We start from the raw sequence: 20,185 nt of genomic DNA on the forward strand, positions 1-20,185 counted from the left end.
TAAAAGCAATTTGATTCTTTATTGCTGTCTCCACTGAAGAATCTCAAATAGGAATCCTGTTCATTACACAAAACAGCATTTTCTGAAAATTTTTGTTCAACCCTTCTCAACTTCAAAATTTTCCAAACACCAAGGATGTCTCAAAGCCTCTCTTTTCCTCTCTATTAAAAAATCCTCCCACCAAAACTATCAACAAACCCTGAACACTCTTTCATCTCTGCCTCTCCGGCCTCCATGCCAGCCTCAGCTCTTTATCAGGAGAGTCATGTTGAGTTACCTGTATTCTGAAAAACAAAAGAGGGTCAGGGGCTGCCCTGGTTTATAAGGGGTATGTAATAAAACGTTTAATAATTTAACTTACTAATATTCTTTCATTCAGTAAATACATTTTTAGGGACTATAATTTGCATGACGCTTTGCCAAATGCTGTAGAAAAATAAAAGACAAAACCGTAAGGAACGGCACCAAGAAACGGAGGAGAGCTTAAACAAGCTTTATTTGGGAACGCTCCCGGGCGAGGTTCACTGGTCTGAGACAAAGGGGCCAGAGAAGGCGCGCCCGGGCGAGGGTTTGGGCAGAATTCATAGGGGAAGAAGGGAAAGGGGTGTGGTGAATCCGGGAAGGCGCAGGTTACTCCTTATTTGGTGGTCTCTTCGGGTATCGTGGCAATATCCGGTGCCGGTTGCATCAGTCTTGGGACCGTTAGTCCCGCCCCTCGAAAGGCGGGAAGGCTGGGCCGGGTGGAAAAGTCCCCAGGTCAGTTCCTGGAACTGGGTGGTCCGGAAAGTCTCCTGGTCAGTTTCTGGAACTGGGTGGTCCGGAAAGTTTCGGTCTGATGCAACCTGTGAGTCTGATTGCGTTCCCCTGCCTCGGGCCAGTTGGCCTTACAAAAACTATCCCAGCCCTTAAGAATTGTATAACCCATACAATCCCATTTTATCCAGTGTCCAATCTTCCAGCACCCCAGCTGCCCCCAAGTTACTGAAACATGTAAACAACACTTAAAATAAGGAGACTAGCCCAAACCAGAGGTCCCAGAGATGCCATATGATGGGTTGATTTGCTGATCAAAATAAATCACTTCTCTTACTATTGACTGGCAAAGTCTACAAATCAAAACCAAAAAACCCATGCCCTACTGGTGCTAAAGGCAAGAATTCTAAGAGAAATGGCAGGAAATAGCAAGAAAATGAAAACCAGACAAAAGAGGGAATTCATGACGGTCCAATGGTTAGGACTCGGCAATTTCACTGCCATGGCAGGGGTTCAATCTCTGGTCGGGGAACTAAGATCCCACAAGCCACACAGCATGGCAAAAAAATAAAATAAAATAAAATGCAACAAAACAGCAGAAGGAGAGGTAGATATTAGAGGCAGCTAGAGAGGTAGATGCCTTTGCTATATTAAGCAGTTAGGAGAGGACGGCAGAAATGGCCTTGAAGAAAGCAAAGAATCATGACGGAAGGAAGTTCAGTATCAGGGGCCAGACCTGCATCCAAGGAGACACAGCCCAGGTGCAAGCACATATGTCTACACAGTGTGAGCAGTGGGACAGTGTCACACCGACCAGCGTTGGCCCAGCACGGTATACCATCATGCCAGAAAGCTCGCCCAGTGCTGCCAGATCTTCTGGTTGTTTTAGGAGAAGCCAACAAATCTGATTTTATGTGAAATATTTCCATTTTTAAATATTGGCCTGACTTTATAAAATACTGCACAGAATCTGATACCATATACATAATGTTTCAAAACAAGAAAATGCTAACCACAGTCTTTGAATAAATACATAGTGAAACATGGGCCTGAGTGATAAACTTCAAATTCTGGGTAGTGGTGATCCCTTGAGAGGGTAGGCAGGGGAGAGGCACATAAAGGGCTTCTATGGCATCTGTAATGTTTTATTGCTTTAATAAAAATCTGTAATAAATATAGCAAAATGATAAGATTTGTTAGACTAGATGATAGGTCCATGAGTTTCTATTACATTAGTGACCCTACTGTTCTGTACGCTTGAAATATTTCACAATTATAAGACAATAATACTGCACAGGCCAAACATTTTTAGTCCACATCAGACCAGTGGAGCAGAATTTTGCAGACTCTGCATAGCATGATTCAAAAGGCATAGAGCTCACACTCAGGTTAGACCAGGGTGAGCAGACTTTGGTCGCCCCTCCCCCCAAGAGTAAAACATAGGTGGTCCAGGTGGTTTTCAACCTGCTTGGACATCAGAGTCACCTGTCCAGCTTGTTAAAACTTCCCATGCCTGGGTGTCACCTAGATTCTACTAAATAATAAGTTGCATCTAGAAACTGGGCAGCGAGGGGATTCTAATGTGCAACCAGAGTTGAAAATAACTGTGATAGTTCTGAGAAGATTACCGTGACACAGGAAAGCCACAACTAGAAAAACACCTGAGTCGGGGGGGGGGGGGCCTCCCAGATAGGTGACAACTTTAAAAATCTCAGTGGTCACTGGTGGCTTTCCTGGAATTGGACATAACAAATGACAATGAAAGCAAAATACTCATTAAAAAGGACTAAGTCTTTCTGTAATAAGAAAATTGAAATAAGAACGATTGAAAGAGTAACTATTTAAAAAAATATTTTCATTGAAATGGTTAGAATAAAATATTATTCAGTACATTATTTTAAAGAAACAAACTGTGTACCTACTGTGTGCAAGCTTTCTGCATAGAGTTGTGGAATGATGGAAAGATGGATGAGCCCCATCCCTTACTCTCAAAGAAACAACATCTAATGGGGCAGACAGACATGTCAACAAATAATTTGTCTTTTGGGAGACGGAGACTGGTCATGTGAGTATGACTGTAGTTTTGACTCAAAGACTCCAAAACTAGAGCATTCAAGTTATTGGGTCACAGGGTCTTATTTTAACCATTCTCTGATGGCCTGGGTTTGGTGGAGAGACCCCAGAAGCTGGGAGAGAAGAGCAAAATGGAAAGGAATCGTCTCAAAATGACTTTGACTTCAGACAGTGGTAAATATATGAAGGGTTCAAAAATGATGCCTTGACATGGAAACAACCTAAATGTCCATTGACAGACGAATGATAAAGAAGATGTGGAACATATATAAAATGGAATACTACTCAGCCATAAAAAAGAATGAAATAATGCCATTTGCAGCAACATGGATGGACATAGAGATTATCATACTAAGTGAAGTAAGTCAGACAGAGAAAGACAAATACTATATGCTATTTAGTATTTACATATCCTTATATGTAGAATCTAAAATGTGACACAAATGAACTTATCCAGAAAACAGAAACAGACTCACAGACATAGAGAACAGACTTGTGGTTGCCAAGGTCGGGGTGGGTGGGGGGTGGGGGCGGGGGAGGGATGGTTGGGAGTTTGGGTTTAGCAGATGCAAACAATTATATACAGGATGGATAAACAACAAGGTCCTACTGTATAGCACAGGGAACTATACTCAATATCTTGTAGTAAACCATAATGGAAAAGAATACGAAAAAGAATATATATATATATATATATATATATAACTGAGTCATTTTGTTGTACACCAGAAACTAACACAACATTGTAAATCACTATACAGTAAGTCCCCTACATACGAACCTTTAAGTTGCAAACTTTCAAAGATGTAAACATTCATTCTATCAACGTCAGGTGTGAGTGAAATTGCAGCTTGCCCTCCGTCTCCTATTGCTGACGATCTTTCAGCTCTACCACATCCCACCTCCTCTCCCTCCACCAGTCAGTAACTCTTCATGCCTGTTCACTTGATGCCAGCCCCTGTATGCCAGCTGTTGTACTGTATTACTGTACTTTTCAAGGTAGTATACTGTAAGATTAAAAATGTTCTTTATTTTTTGTGTTTGTTTTTTATGTATTATTTGTGTGAAAAGTATTATAAACCTATTACAGTACAGTACTATATAGCTGATTGTGTTAGATGGGTACCCAGGCTAACTTTGTTGGACTTATGAACAAATTGGACTTACAAACGCACTCTCGAATGGAACTCGTTCATATGTAGGGGACTTACTATACTTCAATAACATAAATTTTTAAAAAATGATGTCTCGAAAAACTATTCTTACTATAAGTTAATCAGGTTAATCCACAAAAGCTTTTTTCTTTTTTTAAAAAATACTTTTAATTAATTTATTTATTTGGCTGCACCTGGTCTTAGTTGCGGCATGTGGGATCTTTTAGTTATGGCATACAGGATCTAGTTCCCTGACCAGGGATTGAACTCAGCCCCCCTCCATTGGGAGCGTAGAGTCTTAACCATTGGACCACCAGGGAAGTCCCACAGAAGCTTTTTTCTTGATACAAAGAAATTTTTTTTCCTTTGCTATAAAGAAGACTTTGGTATGACTTTCTCTTTCAGAACCCCACATGTGAATGAATCACTGAGTGAAGGAATAGAATTCAATCCTCATAACAAAGATAACATTGGATCATAATATACTCCTTCAGGATAATTTTCAGGAATGTCTATGATTCAAAGCATTTCCTTTTACAACAATAACAATAGCTATAGTTTATGGATACATTGCACTAAGCATTTTTAGATACATTCTCCTGACTGATCTTCACCTACAACCTGCTGAGGTAGATCACATTATGTGCATTTTTATAGATGGAGAAATTGAAGGTCATGATGGTTAAATAACAAACCGAACCCTAATCTCAGTTTATCTGCAGCAGAACCAGGATTCAAACATGCTCTAACTCCAAAGGCTAAAACTTAAACTCAGCACTATATTCCTCTATCGCTTGACAAGGCATATTCGCTATTATTACATTAAAACTTTTAAACAAAATTTTATTAATTAAATTAAATTTCAATTTTATTTTAATTAAAAATGCCTACGGAGGTACTATGCAGTTTGAGACCATTTAAAGCCAGAAGGTAAGGCTGTAGATAGCCAGGAGACAATCACTAAGAGTGGAGTGTTCTTTCTTCAAGCATCAATTTTTGGTAATTTTGAGTTAAGAGACAAATATTCCATATGTGCCTGTATTCCTCCATCCAAATATTATAAATATTAATTCCAAAACTACCTTTATGCACCCGCAACAATACTCTGTGAACGATGGCTGTTGTTAATCTGTGTTTTAAAAATGCTAAAGTAACCGTTAATTTGAATAATCAATATAAATAATTTATTAGTTTGGTCTCCAAATCAAGTAGAAGCTATATGACAGTATTTCACAGCTCAGTGAAGCAGATAGTTCAGTCAAGTAGTCTTCAAATCCGTTGTTCCTTAAATACAAAGAAGAGTGGTGTATATATAAGCAATTCAAGAGACTAGAAAAGGCCAGGTAATGTTACAGAATTTTGACACATATTTCAGTAGATAATCCAATAACTTTTCATTTTCATGAGTTTAACTCTTTAAAATTCCACTAAAACATAAAAGAAAGTTTTGAAAAAAGAGAAAAAAAATCACAGTGTTTTTGGTGTTATTTTCAAGTCATTTAATGCACACATTATTTGAATATTGAGCATTATAGCCGGCTTACCACTTTGTGTTCCCGTGACTGGGCTGTCAAAGGAAGCCGATCATTGCCATAACCAGCTGTGTGCATAAAGAAAGGCCATTATTTTTTCCTTTCTCATGAAAATGCATGGCCCATTTTGTGTTGCCCAGCTACTGCCACAGATGGATTTAATTCAGCAAATGAGGTACTCGCTCTACTGAAAGAAAGAGCTTATGGAGGTAATATCATGTCAAGAAAATATTATTTTATTGGGACAAACATTTTTTGCAAAGATAGCAAGAATGTTTATTGTGAGGTGGAAAACAGTAGCACAGTAGAAGCGCAAAGAGTTCATGTATCTATTGACAGGTTTTTTCTTTCAGATAAGCAATTAATCATGGGAATAGTGGCTGATGACAAATTTAGATTATGAAAGTGCTTCATTAAAATTTTTTTTCCTTTTGAATACATAAGTGGATGTACAAGTTATAAAAATTGAAAGTAGGAAGGGTATAAAGTGAAAACTGTATCTCCCTCCTGCCTTTATCTTTCACCCATGTGGTTCTCTTTCCTAGAAGCAACTACTATTACCTTGTTCTTACATCCTTCAAGAGACATCCCATGCATATGCAACCATATTTATATGTTGTTTTCTATACTAATAATAACATACATACTGATCCATAGTCCCATTTTTTTACTTTAGCAAATGTCTTGGAAAAGGTGTCATGGAGTCCTAATTTTTTTTTTTTTTTTAAACCTAGCTCTACTCTATCCATGTTTCTTTTTATACTGGGGTAAAATTTGCACTTAGTAAAATGCTAAGATTCATTTTCATACATTTGGAGAATTGAATACAAGGGTGTATCCATCTCTCAAAGCAAGATTTAGAATATTTCATAATAATTCTTGAGAGCTAATTAATATTCCACTGCATGGATGTGCCATGACTGATTTAACCAAACCTCTATTTTTGCTCTCTTTTGCTGTTATAAGTTTGCTGTGAATAACATGTATATGTATGATATTGCATGTGTCTAAGTACACCTATGGGATATTTCCTAGAATTAGGATTGCTACATCAAAGGGTATGTGCATTTTTAACTCGGAAGGATATTGACAAATTACATACCATAGGGGTTGTACACTCTGGCTGACAATTTATGAAAGTTTTTTTTGCAGTATACTGTGGTTATTAAACTTCTTGATCTTTGCCCACTGGTAGGTGGATAAAGTGTGATTGCAGCTTTAATTTTGTTTCTCTCATTCGGAGGATGCTGAGCATCTTTTCGTGTGTTTAAGAAGCATTAAATAGCTTCATTCCAGGGCTTCCCTGGTGGCGCAGTGGTTGAGAGTCCGCCTGCCGATGCAGGGGACACGGGTTCGTGGCCCGGTCCGGGAGGATCCCACATGCCGCAGAGCGGCTGGGCCCGTGAGCCATGGCCGCTGAGACTGCGCGTCCGGAGCCTGTGCTCCGCAACGGGAGAGGCCACAACAGTGAGAGGCCCACGTACCGCAAAAAAAAAAAAAAAAAAAATAGCTTCATTCCAAAAGAAAATCTGAGCCAAAGCAGGGGTGCTGTGAAGACTGCCATGTATTTGGAGTGATGAACAGAAACACAGAAGACTTGACATTTATTCTAACCTTTCAAGAGAAGTTGGACAAAGTAACGTGTTTCTGAGAACAATAGAAACCTAAGGAAACTTGATATTTCAAGTATCACCTGAAAAGAAGATGCCAAAATCTTGAATGGAAAAGTCCAAGAAACCAAAGATCTAAGAAAGTATGCCTGCCTGAATCACAAATGAAGACAATGTTAATTTGTTTCATCAACATAAATGGTATTGTCCATGCCGAGTTAATCTACAAGGTCAAACGGTCAGGCAAGCTTATTATGCAGAAATTCTAAAACATCTGTGGTATTGTACACTGCACAAATCACTGCTTGATCATCCATTTTATTTACTACACTTTGCTCTGGACAACCTTTGACTAGTCTTTAAAATCAGTGCCATTCTAAAAGGGAAAAAGCAACCCAAAAAGGAAAGAAAACTTGCCATTGAGGATATTCAAAAGACAGTGACTTCAGTTCTAATGGCAATTCCAACAGAAAACATTCAAAATACTTGGGGCAATACTTGAAATCACTACATAGCTCCCAATGTGACTTATTTGGAGGAAACAATACTCTCTTAGATTTAGAAGTTCTTATTTTAAGTTGGTTCCATTGCTGGATAATTATATTATTTATGCCATGTTAATCTAACAATCAGGGACACTTAAAATCCTTCAACTACCCTTTCCCTCTCCAATAAAGTACTTCATGGAACAATAGAATTATAGAAAAAAAACATTATTGTTTAATTTATTAGACTCCCACTTATTTGCTGCAAAGTATTATTAAAGTTATGCCTCTTACCTGGGCCTCAGTTTTCTTTTCTGTTAAATTCAGATAACAAATTGTAGTGCCTAATTAACTAATAAAGTCTCTGTCATATAGTAGTCTCTCAAAAAATCCTGGTTCTCGGGCTTCCCTGGTGGCACAGTGGTTGGGAGCCCGCCTGCCGATGCAGGGGACACGGGTTCGTGCCCCGGTGCGGGAAGATCCCACACACCGCAGAGCGGCTGGGCCCATGAGCCGTGGCCGCTGAGCCTGCGCGTCCGGAGCCTGTGCTCTGCAACGGGAAAGGCCACAACAGTGAGAGGTCCGCGTACCGCAAAAAAAAAAAAAAAAAAAAAAAAATTCTGGTTCTCTTCCCCACATCTGTATCTGATTAGGACTTTGTCAATGGACCCCAAAGTAGCAATTAAAAATGAAACTCTTGAGATTTCAAAGGACTGAGTATGAAAGATTTAGGTTTCAAATTGGAAGAATTTTCTTTTACTGACACCTGTGATTAAAAAAAAAAACCTTCAGTGGAACACTTAAGGAAAAAATGTACAAAAATATATTGTCTGAGTTCATTTGCGAAGAATAGAATCCACTCTAGCTAGTTTACAGGATATTAAAAGACTTTCAGATTTTGGAGGAGGGATAAAGGGACTGAGTCTGGATTGAACTTTCAGGAAAGATTGCCACAGCTACATTTCACAGTTGAGGCACTATACTGGGTTGAATACTATCCCCCCAAAAGTCATGTTTACCTGAAACCTGTAAATGTGACCTTATTTGGAAATAGGATCTTGCAGATGTAATCAAGTTAAGATGAGGTTGTACTCGATTAAGGTGGGCCTTAATCCAATGTCTAGTGTCCTTAAAAGGACACTGACAGAAGAGACACTGACACATGAAAAAAGGACATTTGAAGCTGGAGGCAGAGATTGGAGTGATGCCTCTATAAACCAAGGAATGCCAAGGATTGCCAGCAACCCCCAGAAACTAGAAAAGGCAGGGAAGGATTGGTCCTAGAGCCTTCAGATAGAGCATGGCTCTACTGATAACCTGATTTTGAACTTGTAGCCTGCAGAATTGTGAAAGAATACATTTATGTTGTCTTAAGCTTCCCCAGTTTGTTAGGGAAGCCCTGGCAAACTAACATAGGCACCAAGGGAGCTGCTGAATCTTCCATAATCAGGGATCCTCCAGTTCCAGAACCTTAATAGTTAATAAGACTTTAAGATCAGGAAACTACTACAATCAGGAAACCAACAGGATCAGGCAACCTGCCATGGTCAAGGAATGTCACTACTCCTGGTTCCAGCATTGTGGCACACCTCCTACAAACAGTCCACACCTTGTCTTAAGGCATACTGCAGGGTTCTTTGAACAATAGGACTTTAGCTGAGACTCCCACAGAAAAAGCAAACACTTCCATCATTATTTTTTTCCAGCAGTGGAGGAAGAAAATGCAGCAGAAGCACAGCCTATGCCTCACAGTGGCAAAAGCATTTGATTGGTCAGTCAATCAAATCACATCCAGATTGGTCAGTAAATCACATCCAGAACCCTAGCTGCAAGGGAGTCTAGGAAGTATAGTTATTCGTTTTCCAGACAACACAGTACAGGAAGATAAAAGAGATGTTAAGCACCAGTCCACCATATTTACTACAGATAGTTCATGCAATTATTCCTTTAATTCAGAAATTACCAGCATTAAATGTATTAAATCACTTAATTTCCTGGATCTCAGTTATCTGTATAAAACTAAGATTGAAGGTGATCTCCAAGTATACCCTTGATTTAAAAATTCCAAATTTTTAAACCATATATAAATCTGTATATAAAAACATACTTTCCACATGTTTATTTACATAGTTTTCTAGACTTTCTTGAGAAAAGATACTGGATAGAAATTCTACAGCACCTACATGCTAACACTATGTAAACTTTTTTCTTTTTTTAATTTTCTTTTTTAAAAATTTTTATTGGAGTATAGGTGAGTTACAATGTCGTGTATGTAAACGTTTAATTGTCTTCAAAGAGGTGCAGAGAGTAGATTTACTCTTTGGAGGGGGAGAATTTGTATAGGAATGTGTGTGTGTGTGCGCCCACGTGTATGAATTGTGCATGTAAATGCAAGTCAATTAAAATTTCTCATGAATAAAATTTCTCATGACTAGGTAAAAGCAAACTGGCAGAAATTCAATACATATGGTAAATATAGACAATGAAGTAGACTCTGCTTCACGTTTTTGTCTGGTTTTGAATTCTTATATTTGCTTCCCACATTTCTTTTTTCTAAAATGAATCAGGCTCATTAAGTTTAGCATGACTAAGGTTTTCCAGATATAAAAAAGAATAGCAAGTTGTGGATGGGCTTTACCATGTTGAATAACTACTATAAAAGTAGAATTTTATTAACTTTTGTAAGTAATTACATATGAATTGGTTGATTACTTATAATTTTATCACTAAAAATCTTTTATTTTATTTATTTATTACTTTTTCTTTCGGCTGTGTTGGGTCTTCATTGTAGCACACGGGCTTCTCTGTAGTTGTGGTGTGTGGGTTTTCTCTCTCTAGTTGTGGTGCGTGGGCTCAGTAGCTGCGGTGTATGGGCTTAGTTGCCCCATGTCATGTGGGATCTTAGTTCCCCGACCAGGGATCAAACCCACATCTCCTGCATTGGAAGGTGGTTTTTTTACCAATTGACCACCAGGAAAGTCTCCATTAAAAATCTTTACATATTCTTCATACCCTTAACAGTCAGTATATTATCTTTTTATAACATAAGGGCTAGTGTTCACTATCATAGATTTGCAAAAATGGCCACAAATTATTCCCCCCCTGTTATCTAAACTGCTACATGATGTGACTTTTCAGCTCACTTTATTAACAGGTGGAGTCTCTTTTTTACCTCTAGTATCGAAGCTGGTCTTGTAACTTGCTTTGGCCAATGGAATGCTACAGAAAAAATGTGTACCAATTTCACCAGGGCCTCGAGAGTCCTTGCACACTTCTACTAGCTCTGTTGGACACTTGCTGAGTGACTTTGTGAACAAACTTAGGCTAGCCTACTAGAGGATGAGAAACAACATGGAAGACTGCCAAGACACCCGAGTCAGTAGCCAGCCACCCCTAGTCAATCTGGCAGCTGATCACAGTCATATGAGTTACCTCAGCTGAGGCCAGAAAAGCCACCCTGCTAAGCCCAGCCCACATTGCTGATCCACAGAATCATGAACTAAATAAATGGTTATTGTTTTAAAAACTAAGTTTTGGGGTATTTGTTATGCAGCAAAGTTAAATACTGTTCTCAGTTAACCTTGTTTAAATTTTCTGAGTACCTCAAATATCTGGATTACTTCCTTCCAAGAATAGCAAGTACTGGGGAAGTTTCCAAAATGGCAGAGTAGAAAGACCCTGAGCTCACCTCCTCTCACAGGCATACCAAAATTACATCTATTTACAGAAAAACTATTGATGAAAAAGACCAGAACCTACCAGAAAAGGTCTTCTACAATTAAATATATAAAGAAGGAACCACAACAAGACAGGTAGATGGGGTGGACTCATGGTATAGTAAAGACCCACACCCTGAGATGGGAAACCCACAAAGAGGAGAATAATTACAATTGCAGAGTTTCTTCCCAAGGAGTGAGGGGTTTGAACCCCACATTGGGCTCCCAGCCCAGTGCTCCTGTGCCAGAAAGACTAGCCCTCAGAATGTATGGATTTGAAGGCCATCAGGACTTACTTTTGGGAGACCCAGAGAGCTGGGAGAAATAGAAACTCCACTCTTAAAGAGTGCACACAAAATCTCACACACTCCGGGATCCAAGACAGAAGCAGTAGTTTAAAAGGAGCCTGGGTCAAGCCCACCTGCTGATCTTGGAGAGTCTCCTGGAGAGGCAGGAGGCAACTGGAGCTCACCCTGGAGACACAGATACTGGTGCCAGGCATTTTGGGGAGCTCGTTCTACCATGTGGACACTGGTGCTGGCAAAATCTGAGTTCAGCATCACAAATCAGCTTTACAGGAAATGTTAAAGGAATTTCCCTAAGCAAAAAAAGAAAAGGCCACAACTATAAACATGAAAATTATGGCAGGAAAGAGCTCATTGGTAAAGGCAAATATACAGTAAAAGTAGGAAATCAACCATATCCAAAGCTAGTAGGAATGTTAAAAGACAAAAGTAGTAAAATCATCTATATACATAATAAGCAGTTAAGGGATACCCAAAACAAATAGATGTTAAATATGATGTCAAAAACAGTAATCATGAGGGAAGGGGAGTAAAAATGCAAAGCTGTTAAAATGCATTTGAAATTAAGAGATCTGCAACTTAAAATCATGCACACACACACACACATATGGCTATGTATAAACCTCATGGTAAACCACAAACCAAAAATCTATACACACATAAAAAAGGCAAAGGACTCAAAAATCCAAACATAAAACCAGATAATCATCAATTCACAAGGAAAGGGAACAAAAGAAAATGAAAGGAACAAAAAAGAACTACAAAAACGACCCAAAAACAATTAAAGTGACAATAAGTACATACCTATCAATAATTATTTTAAATGTCAATGAACTAAATGCTCCAATCAAAAGATGTAGAGTGGCTAAATGGATCCAAAAAAGACTCATAAATATGCTGCCTACAAGTGATTCACATCAGATCTAAAGTCACACACAGACTGAAAGTGAGGGGATAGAAAAAAGAATTCCATGCAAATGGAACTCAAAAAAACCCAGGGTAACAATACTTATATCAGAAAAAATTGACTTTAAATTAAAGACTGCTACAAGAGACAAAGACGAACATTACATGATGATCAAGGAATCAGTCCAAGAAGAAGGTATAACAACTGTAAATATATAGGCACCCAACATTGGACCATCTAAATACATAAAGCAAATATTAACAGACATAAAGAGAGAAATTGACAGTAACACAATAATAGTAAGGGACTTCAACACCCCACTTAATCAATGGACAGATCACCCATACAGAAAATCAATAAGGAAACATTGGTCTTAAATCACACACTAGACATGATGGATTTAATAGGTATGAAGATTCCATCCAAAAGCAGCATTCTTCAGGATAGATAACTTGCTAGGCCACAAAACAAGCCTCGGTGAATTTAAGAGAACTGAAATCATATCAAGCATCTTTTCTGACCACAGTGGTATAAGACTAGAAATCAACTATAAGAAAAAAACTGCATAAAACACAAACATGTGAAGACTAAACAAGATGCTACTAAGCAACCAATGGATCACTGAAGAAATCAAAGAAGAAATTAAAAAATACCTGAAGACAAATGAAAACAAAGACAAAACAATCCAAAATCTGTGGGATGCATTAAAAGCAGTTCTAAGAGGAAAGTTTATGGCAATACAAGCTTACCTCAGGAAATAAGAAAAATCTCAAATAAACAACCTAACCTTACACCTAAAGAACTAGAAAAAGAAGAACAAACAAAACCCAAAGTTAGTAGAAGGAAAGAAATCATAAAGATCAGAGCAGAAACAAATGAAATTGAGACTAAAAAAACAACAGAAAATATCAGTGAAACTAAGAGCTGGTTCTTTGAAAAGATAAAATTGATAAAAATTTAGCCGGACTCATGAAGAAAAAAAGAGAGAGGGACCAAATCAATAAATCAGAAATAAAAAAGAAGTTGCAAGTGATACTACAAAAATACAAAGCATTATAAGAGATTACTATGAACAATTATATGCCAATAAAATGGACTATCTGGAAGAAACAGATAAACTTCTAGAAATGTAAAATCTTCCCAGACTGAACAAGGAAGAAATAGAAAATATGAATAGACCAATTACCATTAATGAAATTGAATCAGTAATTTAAAAAAAACCTCTTAACAAATAAAAGTCCAGTATGAGATAGCTTCACAGGTAAATTCTACCAAATATTTAGAAAGACTTAACACCTATCCTTCCCAAACTAGAACAAATAATTTTAAAATTTGTATGAAAACACAAAAGACCCCAAATAGCCAAAACAATCTTAAGAAAGAAAAAAATGCAGCTGAGATATCACACTCCCTGACTTCAGACTATATTATAAGGCTACAGTAATCAAAACAGTATAGTTCTGGCACAAGAAACAGACACATAGATCAATGGAGCAAAATAGAGAGCCCAGAAATAAAACCACACACTATGGCCAATTAATCTATAACAAAGCAGTAAGAATATACAATGCAGAAAAGACAGTCTCTTCAATGAGTGGTGCTGGGAAAACTGGACAGCTACATGTAAAAGAATAAAATTAGAACATTCTCTAACACCAAATACAAAAATAAACTCAAAATGGATTAAAGACTTAAATGTAAGACCAGAAACCATAAAACTCCTATAAGAAAACACAGGCAGAACACTCTTTGACCTAAATTGTAGCAATATTTTTTTGGATCTGTCTCTTAAGGCAATGGAAACAAAAGCAAAAATAAACAAATGGAACCTAATCAAACTTAAAAACTTTTCCACGGCAAAGGAAACCATCAACAAAATGAAAAGAAAACCTACTGAATGGAGAAAATCTTTGCAAATGATATGACCAATAAAGGGTTAATATTTAAAATATATAAACTCATACAACTCAATAACAAAAACAAACAACACAATCAAAAAATAGGCAGAAACACCTAAATAGACATTTCTCCAAAAAAGACATACAGATGGCCAACAGGCACATGAAAACATGCTCAACATCACCAATCATCAGGGAAATGCAAATCAAAACCACAATGAGATATCACCTCACACCTGTCAGAATGGCTATCATCAAAAAGAACACAAATAACAAATGTTGGTGAGGATGTGGAGGAAAGGGAACTCTTATACACTGTTGGTGGGAATGTACATTGGTGCAGCCACTGTGAAAAACAGTATGGAGTTTCCTCAAAAATCTATGATCCAGCAATTCCACTTCTAGGTATATATCCAAAAACACTAATTTGAAAAGATATATGTACCCTTATGTTCACTGAACCATTATTTACAATATCCAAGATATGGAAGCAACTTGTCCTCAACAGATGAGTGGATAAAGAAGATGACACATACACACACACACGTCCATCAACAGATGAATGGATAAAGAAGATGACACACTCAGCCATTAAAAAGAATGAAATTTTGCCATTTTCAACAACATGGATGGATGCGGAGGGTATTATGTTTACTGAACTAAGTCAGACAGGGAAAGACAAATATTGTATGTTATTACTTATATGTGGAATCTAAAAATACAATGAACTAGTGAATATAAAAAAAAAAGACACAGAATCACAGATATAGAGAGAAAACTAGTGGTTACCAGTAGGAAGAGGGAAGGTGGGAGTGGCAAGATAAGGGTAGGGGTTTAAGAGGTATGAACTACTATGTGCAAAGTAAATAAGCTACAAGGATACATTGTACAGCACAGGGAATATAGACAGTATTTTATAATAACTATAAATGGAGTATAATCTATAATATTATTTTGAATCACTATGTTGTACACCTGAAACTAAAATAATATTGTAAATCAACTATACTTTAAATAAGTAAATAAATAAATAAATAAATAAATTGCACTTTTTTCTATTCAAAATTAACATATTAACTGTCAAAAAATTGAAAAACACTGAAATTCAGAAAAAGCAATAAAATTAGTATGTGATATTCTACTGCAAGACAATGCCTCATAAAATTTCTAAATACTGACACAAAATTTTACATAATTTGAGTTACTCTCTATTTAACTAAAATTTTTATTTCAGACATCTTATGTCTGAAATAAAAATTTTCAAACATTTCCACATAATTGATATTCTATAATTTTTAATAGTTTGCTTAAGTATTCCACCTCATATATATAATTAACTTTTAAATATTTTCAATTTAAAAATTAATTCCAAGGCTTCCATGGTGGCGCAGTGGTTGAGAGTCTGCCTGCTGATGCAGGGGACACGGGTTCGTGCCCCGGTCCGGGAGGATCCCACATGCTGCGGAGTGGCTAGGCCCGTGAGCCATAGCCGCTGGGCCTGCGCGTCTGGAGCCTGCGCTCCGCAACGGGAGAGGCCGCAACAGTGAGAGGCCCACGTACCGCAAATAATAATAATAATAATAATAATTCCAATTACTTAGATTTGTGAATAACAATATAGTAAACATTATTTATACATTAACATTTCCATCAGTCATGTATAACAGTGCCCCTTTCACTGAACCATAGCCAATACTGTATATTTACATTGAAAATAAACACAAACTTTGCTTCCTTGATAGGTAAAAGTATATTTACTATTTATTATATTTAATATATATTTACTATATAGTAACTACGTATGCATATCAACTAGAGTTCTATATTTGTTTAAGAATATTTTCAAATTAAAATTTATATACTGTGAAACATCTAGGCCTTAAGTGTGCCATTCTAGAAGCTTTGACCTATGTGACCCAAGCCCTTATCAAGATGTAGAAAATTACCAGCAACCCCATAAAGTTCCTTCATCCCCCTTTTAGTCAACACTCACCCTCATTCTCCAGAGGAGACCACTGTTCTAACTTTTTCTATCACAGATTAGTTTTGCCTGTTCTAGAACTTTATATAAGTGTAATGATATCATATGTAGTGTTTTGTTTAAAACTTCTATCAAATAGCATAATGTCTTTTTTTTTTTTTTGGCTGCATTGGGTCTTCGTTGCTGCATGCGAGCTTTCTCTAGTTGTGGTGAGTGGGGACTACTCTTCGTTGCCATGTGCGGGCTTCTCACTGCAGTGGCTTCTCTTGTTGCAGAACACGGGCTCTAGGCACGTGGGCTCAGTAGTTGTGGCTCGCGGGCTCTAGAGCGCAGGCTCAGTAGTTGTGGCGCACGGGCTTAGTTGCTCTGCGGCATGTGGGATCTTCCCGGACGAGGGCTTGAACCCGTGTCCCTTGCATTGGCAGGCGGATTCTTAACCGCTGTGCCTCCAGGTAAGCCCCAAATAGCATAATGTCTTTTAAATTTATCCATACTGTTGCATCTTGGAGTAGTCTCTCAGTTTGCTTGGGCTGCTATATGGTAACAAAAATACCATAGATTGCATGGTTATAAACAACAGAAGTTTATTTCTCATAGTTCTGGAGGCTGGGCAGTCCAAGATCAAGGCACTGGCATATTCAGTGTCTGGTGAGAGCTTGCTTCCTGGTTCATAGAGGACTGTCTTCTTGCTGTGGCTTCCCATGGTGGAAGGGGAGAGGAAGCTCTCTGAGGTCTCTTTTATAAGGCTACTAATCCCATTCATGGGGACTCAACCTTCATGACATAACAGCTTCCCAAAGACCCCACCTCCAAATACCATCATACTGGGGGTTAGATTTCAACATATAAATTTTGGTAGAACACAAACACTCCAGCTATAGCAAGTATTAATAGTTTCTTCTGTTTCCTTACTTAGTATTCCATTATATGAATATACCATGATAGGTTTAGCTGTTCTTTTGTTGATGAATATCTGGGCTCTTTCTAGTTTTTGGCTATTGAGAATAAAGCTGTTATGAACATTCTTCTATAATGGTCTTTTTTTGTGGCCACATGCTTTCATTTCCTTTAGGTAAACACAAAGGAATGAAATCATTAGACTGTTGGGTAGATATATGTTTCATTTTATAAGAAACCACCATAACTTTTTCCAAAGTTACCATTTTCCAATTCCTTCCACCAACAGTGTGTGAGAATTATGGCTACTCCACATCCTCTCCAGCACTTGGTGCTGTCAGTCTTTTCTATTTTAGCCATTCTAGAGATATATGACCAGTTGGCTTTTTAAGTATTTGATTTAAGGAATAATTACCATAGTCGTCTAGTTCAAAATTCAAAAGGTGCTAAAGACCATACTAGAAGGGAAGCCTTTGTCCTGGCCTTTACCCTACCATGCAGTTTCTTGTATATTCTTCCAGAGACAGTCTGTGCATATTACAGTGCATATGAGTGTGAATACTTTTTTTTTTTTTGCGGTACGTGGGCCTCTCACTGTTGTGGCCTCTCCCGTTGCGGAGCACAGGCTCCGGACGCGCAGGCTCAGCGGCCATGGCTCACGGGCCCAGCCGCTCCGCAGCATGTGGGATCTTCCCGGACCGGGGCACGAACCCATGTCCCCTGTATCGGCAGGCGGACTCTCAACCACTGCGCCACCAGGGAAGCCCGAGTGTGAATACTTTTTAAAGATATTTTCACACAAAATGGTATCTAGTTTTCTTAACCTAACAATATTTCAGATATTTCATCTCAATATATATAATACTTAACCAGTCCTCTGTTTAAATTTAGGTTATTCCTAGTCTTTGGTTATTATAAAACAATGCTGCAAAGATTTTCCATAAATATGTGTGTATACGTATAAAATTTTACATGTGCAAGTATATTTTTAGAGTAAACTCAGAAGTGAGATGGGTGAGTATGATGGTTAGTTTTATGAATCACCTGGTCAGGCTATAGTACCCAGTTCTTTGATCGAATAGTAATCTAGGTGTTGCTGTGAAGCTATTTTGTAGATGTGGTTAACATATGTTCAATACAATCAGTTGACTTTAAGTAAATGTTATCTTTGATAATGTGGATGGGTCCCATCCAATCAGTAGAAGGCCTTAAGAGAAAATACTGAGGTTTTCCAGAAAAGGAGGAATTCTGCCTCATGACTGTAGCATTAACTCCTGACTGAGTTTCCAGCCGGCTGGCCTGCCATATGTATTTTGGACTTGCCATCCCCCCTCATCATGTGCACCAATTCCTAAAAATAAATTTCTTTATACATACATCCTATTAGTTTTGTTTTTCTGGAGAGTCCTGACTGATACCGTGAGTTGAAGGGGATGAGTATTTTTCATTTTCATGGATATTGCCAAAGAGTCCTCTAAAGGGCTTATACCAATTTATATACCCACAAGCAATACTTAACAGTTTCTGTCTCCCCTATACCTTCACCAGCATAGTGCAATTTCAAACTTTCCGTTTGGTAAGTTTAAGAAAGTATCTCATTTTAATTTTTTTTTTTAAAGCTGTGGTTTTCTCTTTTTTTTTGAAGATGTTGGGGGTAGAAGTTAATTAATTAATTAATTAATTTTTGCTGTGTTGGGTCTTTGTTTCTGTGCTAGGGTTTTCTCTAGTTGTGGCAAGTAGGGGCCACTCTTCATCGCGGTGCGCGGGCCTCTCACTATCGCGGCCTCTCTTGTTGCGGAGCACAGGCTCCAGACGCGCAGGCTCAGTAGTTGTGGCTCATGAGCCTAGCTGCTCCGCGGCATGTGGGATCCTCCCAGACCAGGGCTCGAACCCATGTCCCCTGCATTAGCAGGCAGAGTCTCAACCACTGCGCCACCAGGGAAGCCCCTCTCATTTTAATTTTAATTTGCATTTCTATCCATTAACTATTTTAATGTTTTAATCATTCTAGAAAATACTATTTTGTTTGAGAGGACAAAATAGTCCTACAAAATAGTCCTGTATTTCCTGTAAAATAAATTATCCAAGTTCTATGAATTCAATAAACTCTACCTTTTCTCACTATAAATTGCCACTCCTGTCATGAACTAAAAACGTATAAATAAATATTTGGGATACCCATTCATACATATCTCTGGTCAAAGCATATGAATATTTCCAAGGGTATGGACCTCGTTTATTGACTAAACCCTTCATTCTCCACTATCTTGAAATGACCCTTTTATCATATATTAAATTATTTTACATCTATACCTCTGAATCCATGTTTCCCATTGTGTTATATTGTTTCATCCTCCTATTCTGGTGTCACTACTACCATGTTTTCATTTCTTTCTCTTCTTTGTTCATATAATATATACTAAACCAAGATCCCAATTTTTTCAGAATTTTCATGGCTATTTTTGCTCATAGTTGAATATTAGGATAGTTTTGTTGCATTTTTTCTAAAAAACTGCTTTGAGGTTTTAGTTTAATATCTTTAATTAACTACATTAGGTTATGGAAAACTGGCATACTTATAGTTAGGTGTTTCCCATGATTCTTTCAAGCAGGTTTATTTCTCTAAAAATGCATTCATATCTATAAATAATGGTAAATTTGTACCATTCTTTCCAGTATTTATCATATTTATTTTGATTTGGGGATTAATTGCACTGGTTACATTAAATAATAGTAACAACTGATTGCATTGAATGTCTAATTTTTCCACATCAAGCATAATACCAGTTAATAGTAATATGAAACACTCATATACATATATATTCATATTTATAAATACAGCTATATACGGAAGTGTGGGGAAGATTTATTCTT

At 37.6% G+C, this 20,185-nt stretch overlaps 1 protein-coding gene and 1 long non-coding RNA gene across 3 annotated transcripts in view; both read right to left on the bottom strand.

The window, feature by feature from the left end:
* Positions 1-20,185, bottom strand: part of STK39 (serine/threonine kinase 39) — a 468,977-nt gene that overhangs the window by 315,353 nt on the left and 133,439 nt on the right. The gene's annotated exons all lie outside the window — the stretch shown is intronic.
* On the bottom strand, positions 481-9,397 carry LOC117200492 (uncharacterized). Its single transcript, XR_007478415.1, has 2 exons — positions 5,525-9,397; positions 481-5,264 (listed from the first exon to the last, which is right to left on the bottom strand). It is a non-coding gene; the product is annotated as an uncharacterized LOC117200492 (long non-coding RNA).

The sequence above is a fragment of the Orcinus orca genome, chromosome 7 (genome assembly GCF_937001465.1).
Source record: "Orcinus orca chromosome 7, mOrcOrc1.1, whole genome shotgun sequence".
Classification (NCBI taxonomy): Eukaryota; Metazoa; Chordata; class Mammalia; order Artiodactyla; family Delphinidae; genus Orcinus; species Orcinus orca.